The sequence below is a fragment of the Gastrolobium bilobum genome, unplaced genomic scaffold (genome assembly GCF_033153095.1).
Source record: "Gastrolobium bilobum isolate Gb01-03AN ecotype WA unplaced genomic scaffold, APGP_CSIRO_Gbil_v1 utg50654, whole genome shotgun sequence".
NCBI classification, from domain to species: Eukaryota; Viridiplantae; Streptophyta; class Magnoliopsida; order Fabales; family Fabaceae; genus Gastrolobium; species Gastrolobium bilobum.
Genome location: NW_026895835.1, coordinates 39,333 through 49,075, shown reverse-complemented (window position 1 = coordinate 49,075; position 9,743 = coordinate 39,333). Strand labels below are relative to the sequence as shown.

At 31.4% G+C, this 9,743-nt stretch overlaps 1 pseudogene; it reads right to left on the bottom strand.

The window, feature by feature from the left end:
* Positions 1 to 3,397: 3,397 nt before the first annotated feature.
* LOC133296281 (uncharacterized) lies at positions 3,398 to 5,088 on the bottom strand (annotated as a pseudogene).
* Between the last annotated feature and the right edge of the window lie 4,655 nt (positions 5,089 to 9,743).

The window sequence follows — 9,743 nt, the reverse complement described above, 5'->3', positions numbered from 1 at the left end:
ATATATATATATATATATATATATATATATTTGTATATTTTTTATTTTAGGTAGTAGGATCGATCTTACATCCGTGTCGATCGTAAGATTTACGATTTTTTCACCCACTTCCGATCTTAGGTAAGATCTCAATTTTAACAACCTTATATGTAACACTCGGTTAATTACACCCTATAGTGCAAAATTTTCTTCCTAGGGTTATAAATTTGGGGCAAGCACCCCAAGACAAAATACGAATTCGAACTAATGATTCATCACTTCTAGATTAAAAACAAAACGGGCATATAATATTAGAGTTATATACTTCTTACGTCACGGAAAAAAAAACATCTGCAGCAAACTGCTAACATGTCGTTTTTTCGTTTTCCCTTTCTTGCTTTTTCTTTCTTTGTATTATGTTCCCTTTTGCATCGCAGAATTGAATTTTTTTTTTTGTAGCTTAGCTTTACTCACTCTTTGGAGTTTTTGCCTTTCCTTCCTTCACTCATCGGGTTACTGTTGTTACAGTGAATCAAGCCCAAAAGTTTAATAATAATGGAGGAAACACAACTGTGGAGGTGGTGCTGCACGGAGATGATGGAGTGGGATGATGGTGTTGCGCGATGGTGGTGGAGCGAAACAGACGATGGTACCAATGGCTTCTTCCAGAAAAAAGAAAGACAAAGAAAGAAAAAGAGGAAAAGGGAAAATAATACAAAGAAAGAAAGGGAAAGCGAAAAAACGACGTCGTTAGCAGTTTGCTGCAGATGTTTTTTTTTTCCGTGACATTAGAAGTATATAACCCATAATATTATGTATCAAAGCAATCCATGAAATAGTATTCGATTATTTTTGAATCTGAAGAAGTACAATAGGAAAATAAACAATTTACACTTCAACAGTGTTATTCCCTTTACTAAGATGCCTCCCTCTTTGAGCTATTGTGTTCCAGTGAAAGCAATCAAGATCATCTTTTCTAACAAAACATGGTCCCGTTGCATAAATATGCCAAACACAAACAATGCAGTTATCTCGAACTTGATCATAAATGTTGAAGTAGTGATCTGCTGTTATCGAATTAAAGCTGCAATAATACAGCTTATTCAATATCAAAGTAATCCGAAACTGGAAACTGTATGTTTGTCCAACCTGCAATACTTGAAACCCAAGATCATGATTCTTGTCTTTGCAATGAAGACCGAGCTGCATATTTGTTATTTTGTTGGTGATTATAACAGTCACTTTGGAAGTAAAAAATCCACTCTCACCAGCCTTGAACTTTGAGGCCAAAAGTATGGTTAAGAACATAGAGAGTGGTAACATAATTTTGGAGACTGAAACCATAATGGCACAATGGTTTGATACAATAATTTCAGATCAAATTATGGTTAAATGCATAGAGATTTTCTTGTTATGTATAGATGGAGATGATGAAGCGTTAGATTCTTCTTTTCCCTCATTTACTCATAATTATGGAATTTAACAAGTGTCTTAAAAATAGTAACATAAAAATAGAATCATTTATTACAATTATTTTTTGGGTTTAATGAAATATTAAATATTTCCCGCTACTTAAGTATAAAAACAACAAATTTATTTTACAATGCGTTACTTTTAATTAATTCAATTTATTTAGGTGACAAAAGTCAAAATATGTCTTTATGTCTTCCTTGTTTGTTTTTATTTTTTCTCAAATTTGTGTTTACTATAAAATTATTTTATAGTAACATATTTTCTAACTGAGATGTTATATATAGAAAAGTAATTCACATTAACACGAAAAAAATGTACAAGTTTAATGTAAATTAAGTTTATCATATTTTTAAGTATTATTAAATTAATTGGTGTGAAAGTGATTGAACTCTAGTCCCGTTCTATGTCTATAACGTGCGTATTGATGAGAAGTTCAATTGCTCCGTGACTGTAATTAATGTCATTAATATGACCACAATTAATATCATTAACACACTTAGGCACAAAAAGTGATTAAGGAGAGTGGATGATCTCGTGTATTATGTTGGAGAATCCTAACATGACAATGTTATATGGGTCCTAACCATAGGAGGGTAAATCAACACTGATGATTTTATTACTACCTATTCCAATATTTTTTATGTCCCTTCCTTTATCATCATTAGTTTACTTTTATATGGTTAGGATTCTTTCACATAACCTTATTATGTTAAACAATAACACATGAGAGGATTCATTCGAGTGTGATTTTACTTTGTAGAATGAGAGTATCTAGGCTATTATCCTTTCCCATAGATTTTAGACAACTTCAATCATTATCTTGCCTCTTTGGAATCTATTATTGGGATTCCTGAGAATTATGTTTTCTTTATACAACTTCGTAGAGGTGACAAAACGGACTTGGTTCGGCAAGGCGAGTGGGTTGAGTTTAATCACCCACCAAGCCCGCCCCGCCGCAGGGCGAGTTAGCCCGCTAGCCCCCCTTTTTTTTAACACCTAACTTTACCTCACGAGTTAACCTTATTTATGTTTCTCCCAAATCATTACAAATCTTTTATTTATTAGAATTGTCATATTTATTCATGAAATCATTGAAAAAGATGTAGCCATAAAGTGCAGCTATGTAGGATTTTCTAATGAACAATGTTGTCAACGATGGTATTTTATTATGACTAATATTCTTGATATTGAGCAGAAGTAAGTTTGTACAAATAATAATAAATTCTTAAATCTATCAAGAAAATCTCAACACATAGGCGGAATATTGGCGGGGAGGGGCGGGCTGAATTTCTCAGCCCACTATCAAAAGCGGGGCCGGACAGAGCGAGCTGGCTCGTTGTAGGGTTAATGGCAGGGTGGGGCATACTCTCCATTTTGTCACCTCTAAAACTTGAGTCGCTCCTTCACCTCCCTCATTCTTGTTGGAGCTTCATTTAGAATGGTGGAAATAATTTACATATTGTCAATGGCGGAGCCGCTAAAAAAAATCAGATAGTGCCAAAAAAATAAATTAATACATAAAGTGGGTAAAAAAAAAACTCAAGGCGTGAGAGAGGGCCAGGCCAGGGAGGGAAATAGCCAAGGTGATTTGGCAGTAAATCTGGATGAAACAATTTGTAGCTAATGATATTTCAAACATTTAGCACCATACGCCTTTACATTAAAAGATGCTGATAAGTGATAGCTTTTCCAGCAGCTCAACTCCAGATTATGGTTATTATTTGTTAGTTTATTATGCATATTAATGTCATACACATGGTTTGCAAGTACACATTCTTCCTTGAAATTTAAAGTACCAAACCTTAGCAGCTCACAACACATGTTAATTAATCCCCTAACATGAATATATTAGTTCAGCAGACAATACAGTACTCATTATATGATTTGATTTTTCCAATCAACCAAATTCAGAAGCTATTAATTAAACATAACAATAAAAGTAGAGCTAAAAAATGAAAATTACCTCAAAACTAAGTACCGACAGCTTCTCTGCAGTAATTGAGGGTATACAACTTCTATGAGTGATGTAAACATGTGACCTATTCTCCGAAGGCAATAAACCATCTAGTAAACTTCTATGTGATTGTGAAGTAGTGAACTCCCAGCAACATGTGACACTACTATGAGATTTTGCATTACTGGCAGAGATTTCCAAAGACGACTGTAGTTTCTGAGAATTTGTTTTCTCTGCATCCTTCATGGAACCTTTAATCTCTACACATTTGAATGGAATTCGGTAGCCAGTCTCACTGCAGCGATATTTCCCATCACCCTACAAACCCAAAAAAAAAAACTTGAAGAGGAAAAATAAAGTAACGAGGCCTATGAATAATAACTAGGCAAAAGACACATGCAGATTACAAAAATAAGAAGGACCCAAGCAAACATGTAACCAAGAGATTATAAGTGAAATACTAAGTGTAGACTTCTTTTGGATGAGGAGGAATGAAGATTATGAACTTGAATCCCATTTCATCTATCACACCATTCTTCAGCTCTTGACGTCACATCAATATTTATGTTTGAAAGCAAGGCTTCATCAACAACTACAAGTCTGTATAAACATACAAAATCTCCCCAAATCCCTTATGTTACACTAGTCTCAAATCAACAAATTACTCATTAGTATATAACAGAGAAGCTGGAGTCAGATCTATGTACTCATTAGCTATTCATACACCTCATCAGCCTTCAATCACACTTAGAAAGTTTGATGATCTAGGTAGTTTCAAAATGTAATGACTGCACTTACATAGTTCAATTTATTTTTTTGAACAATTTGCATATACTTTATGGGAAAGGTTATACTTATTACCTATTTTTTTTACTACATGTTATTACCAAATCTTAACTATTGATTTTCGTCACTCTAACGATTATAATTTATAGCAAAGCAAATTATAACTATTAGATTGACGGAAATCAACGATTAAGATTTGATAATAACATATAGTAAAAAATAAAAAATAATAAGTATAACTTCTCCTCCCGTACTTTATACTTCAAACTGAAAGGTAACCAGAAAAGCTAAAAAAGAATAAACAAAATAAAAAAATCACATCCTCAGCTTCGAACCTCTTTTTATGAATAACTACAACTATATTTCAGAACTTAAAAAAAAAAAAACTCACGATATCTAGAATAAGATCAAACCCCAATTTGAGCACAAAACGAAAAGGGAACCTTCTCGGAATAGAGGCAGGGGACAGAGGGACCAGAAGGAGCAATCAAAGGTAAGGTTGCTTCCTGAGGGCTTTTCTTTGAAACTCAAAAGAACTCTGCGCCCAAAACCATTGTCCATTGCCATGTCGAGTCTCTTCGCTGCTCCAATCCCTGCCCATTTCAAATAATGAACAAAAGATTCAAACTTTAAGGTACACTAGATCAAAGCAATTGTAATATCATCAATCAGACCAATCAGGAACTCAATATGTGCCCTTTATACACAACCATCGATGCATAGAGAAAGAGAGGATTGGGGCTTACGTTTGGTGTCCTAAAGCGCGAAAGGAAGCTTTCTGAAATAGAGAGATGGCGAGGAACAACAAGAGTTCGTAGAAGAAACAATGGTGAATTTGCAGAATTCATTGCTTTCACTCTGTGTCTTTCCTCTTCTCTCCTGTATTCGGAAGACATTCTGTATCGCTTTTTCTTTTTCTTTTTAATATTAAACATTTTCTGGGTCCAAAATCATTCCCCGCATCTTCGGGAAGAGGTCTTCGATGAGCTTGCCAATGTCGAGGTTCGAGAAAGCCAGTGCCCTTGCAATAGTTAACATGAATATATAAAGATAAATCATTAATTTGTTAAAAATTTTGTTTTAAGAACAAATATATTTTATTATCTGATATTATCTTCTTTTAGTCAAGTAAATTTATCTTGTTGAATAAAGTGTCTGTCAAAATATGCGTTTCTAACTTTCCTTTGCTTTCTTTTGGCCCTCTCTAGCATTTGTGTTAAATATAAAATTAATTTATAATAAAATATTATCTATTTGAGATAATTTGGGATAAAGGTGTTGTTGATGTTGATTATCTATTTGAGATGTTATACAATGGATGTTACGGTTTTTTATTTTATTATTTTTTGAATTGTTGGGTTGTTTAATTAGTGGATAGTTATTTTAATTTTAATTTTTCTAAATAATAGATCATGGCTATTAGTGGAGCATATTTAGTATTAGTGGGCAGTTATTTTTAAAGTTATCTTGTATTATCTATTTAAACCTTCTTTATTTGAATAAAAGTATCAAATCATATCAGATTAGAAAAGTTATCCTAAAGGCAATCTGTGTAAGAGGTCAGGCTTCCTCAATAAAGCCATTTGAGGTCAGGCTTCCTTAATAAAGTCAAATTCCATTTTTATTTATTATGTTTGTAACAATGGACTAACCACCTCGGGATTAATAGTAAAAATCTCAACGTTCTTCGTCAAGAAAGTGAATAATTAGTCTGAACCACTACGATTAGCCAAGTGATGTGGGATGTGTGTTAAGTATATGTATAATAATGTGTATAGTATTTGATTTCCATTGTAATCCAAAAAAAAAAAAAAATTGTATCATCCAAAATGATGAGAACACTCCTAATAACCCGCCATCCAAAAAAAAAAACTGAATAATAAACTAGCATATTATTTTATTGGTTTATTTTTGAATCTCAAGACGTACAATGAGAAAATAAACAAGTTACACTCCAAGAGTGTTATTCCCTTCATTAAGTTGCCTCCTACCTAGAAGTGATTTGTTCCACTTATAACATTGACGAGACTTTGCGTTAATCTGACATGGTCCCGTTTCAAAAATTTCCCAGGAACATAATTCCACACAGTATTCATCTCGAGATTGAACATAAATGTCAAAATAGTGAGAACCTGTTATCCAATTAAAGTTGCAAAAGTACAGCTTATTCTGTCCGAAATTAATCGCAATCTTGAAACTGTATGATTTTCCAACCTGCAATGCTTGAAACCCAAGATCATGAGTCTTGTCTTTGCAATGAACACCGAGCTGCATATTAGGTAATTTGTTGGTGATTATAACTTTCACATTTTCAGTAAAAAATCCACTCTCACCAGCCTTGAACTTTGAAGCCAAAAGTATGGTTAAGAACATAGAGAGTGGTAACATAATTTTGGAGACTGAAACCATAATGGCACAATGGTTTGATACAATAGTTTCAGAGTAAATGATGGTTAAAAGCAAAGAGATTTTCTTGTTATGTATAGATGGAGATGATGAAGCGTTAGATTCTTGTGTTTAATGTAATATTAGATATTTCCCGCTAATTAAGTATAAAAACAACAAATTTATTTTACAAAGCGTTACTTTTAATTAATTCAATTTATATAGGTGACAAACGTCAAAATATGTCTTTATATATGTCTTCCTTGTTTTTTTTTTTTTCTCAAAATTGTGTTTACCATAAAATTATTTTATAGTAACATATTTTCTAACTGAGATGTTATATATAGTAAAGTAATTCATATTAATACGAAAAAAAGTGTACAAGTTTAACGTAAATTGAGTTTATCATATTTTTAAGTATTATTAAATTAATTGGTGTGAAAGTGATTGAACTCTAGTCCCATTCCATGTCTTTAACGTGCGTATTGATGAGAAGTTCAATTGCTCCGTGACTGTAATTAATGTCATTAATATAACCACAACAAATATCATTAACACACTTAGGGGTGTATTGGATTGGGATTTTAAAGAATTTTAATGTATTATTTTCAGACAAAAAAATTCATTGATATTCGATTAGAGTTTTTAAAGGACTGAAAAAAAGTCATGAGGTATTTGATTAGGATTTTAAAAGATTATTTTAGAGTCCATCCAAATTCGTTGGTATTCAATCAAGATTTTAAGCAAAGGAAAAACAATCATGTGGTATTCAAAAATCTAACGATTTTAAGCAAAGGAAAAACAATCTTGTGGTATTCAAAAATCTAACAATTTTAATGGATTTTCTATTAGCGTAGATTTCGTGAGACTTTTTAGTGAGAAATATAAATAGGATGTCTCTCTCACAATCTCACCCTAACCCTTTGGATTACTTGAGATTTCTCTATTATAGTATTTTCTTCTTTCTTTAATGGGTTGACTTGCTCAAAATCAGGTTCTGTCATGAGAGCTTTGTCAAACCTCAAAAACAATAGATTTTTGAACGATTTTCATCACAAAACAAACCAAAAAAAAAAAAACAACAAACAAGATTATAATATAATCCCTCTCAAAAACATCATATTATTTAGAGCTTTTAGAAGTTTAAAAAATAATTTTTCAAGCTATCGATCACGACTTTTTCTTGGAAAAAAAGTATGCTCTTTGTATCAAAAATAACATAAAATTCTCAAACCAATTTTTGTTTTACATCAATGAAGCAAGATCAATTTAAAGAAAGATTAAAACTTTTATAATATAAATCCTATATTTCGTAATAATACATTCATGAACAAAATTCCTTCACTATGGAAAACGATTTCAAACCATTTTTGTATCAATAGATAACTAAAAATTTGTTTTTTAAAAGCCCCAAAACAATTTAATGAATACTCAGAAATTCAGGTTTTAATATATTGATTGAAAATAATTTGAGAAATTTTCTAAACTTTCATGTAATAAAACCTAGAAATTCATATTCAAATTTTTCTTAGAATACTCAATGAAAACATGCATATGATATATGATTAGAAAACTCTCATCACATAAAACAAAAATCTCAAGGTTTCCAAGATCAATTGCAAAAAATTCCAAATGAAATTTTATCATGAACTTTAGGTTCTATATGTGTAAACTTAGAATTATTTTAATAAATAAATAAAAATTGGGTCTTATAATAATATATGTATAGCTCTGATATCAAATGAAGAAAATAATTTTTAACTCATTGTTCAAACCCAAGAGCATGAACGAGAAAATGCTAATGCATGGAAGACTAGTATAATTTTAGATATGTGGAGAGTTGTTGCTAAGTAATTTTGAATGTTTGTTAAAAATTATTTTATTCTTTATTGATTGAGAAAATTATATTAGGTTTTACTTTTTTTTTTATTAATATCATTGCATTTCTTTGTTATTTTTTATTGACTCTTGTAATTTTGAATATTTGTTAAAAATTCATATATTTTTTAAAATCTTATAAATCTATATTATCTTATCGAATCTTATAAATTCTATTAAATCCTTTAAAATACAATCTTATGAAATCTTGGTGATTTGTTCCCACCTAGAAGTGATTTGTTCCACGCATAACATAGTCGAGACTTTCCGTTAATCTGACATGGTCCCGTTTCAAAAATTTCCCAAGAACATAATTTCTCACAGTATTCATCTCGAGATTGAAAATAAATGTCAAAATAGTGTGAACCTTGAAATTAATCGTAAACTGGAAACTGTATGATTGTCCAACCAGCAATACTTGAAACCCAAGATCATGAGTCTTGTCTTTGCAATGAAGACCGAGCTGCATATTAGTTAATTTGTTGGTGATTATAATTTTCACATTTTCAGTAAAAAATCCACTCTCACCAACCTTGAACTTTGAAGCCAAAGGTAAGGTTAAGAACATAGATTGTGGTAACGTAATTTTGGATACAGAAACCATCATGGCCCAATGTTTTGATACAATAATTTCAGAGCAAACGATGGTTAAAAGCATAGAGATAGCTAGAGTTTCTTTTTTTTTTTTGAGTTACCCAACCCTAATTACCTCTTTGAGGCGAGTTGGCTCCCTCCGGTATCCCCACGAGCTTCGACTCTTTGAGCCGGCTATGGGACTAATCCGGAGTGCGGGGATCAGTGATGGCTAAAGGTTCAGCCCCCTCCCCAAGCATAAAGAGTTTCTTGTTATGTATGGAGATGACGAAGTGTTAGTTTTATGGAATTTAATAAGTGTCTTAAAAATATTAACATAAAAATAGAATCATTTACTACAATTCTTTTATGGAAAAAATATTTCTACAGTTAATGTAAATAAGTTATCTGCATTTATTTTCCAAAACGACGTCGTTTTGGTATTGAAATCTTACAAAATTATAAATATGAAGACTATTATAACCCTGAAATAAATTAAAATTATAAAAATATCTTATTTCCGCCCCAAAATGACATCGTATTGAGCTTACTGCATATAATTTATCTGTAGTAACTGCAGAAAAAGTGAACCCTTCTTTTATTTTGTTGACTGTAATATTAAATGTTTCTCATAAATTATGTAAAGAAACAACAAATTCATTTTACGATGTGTTTCTTTTAATTAAATATTAAATATTTCCCGCTAATTAACTAA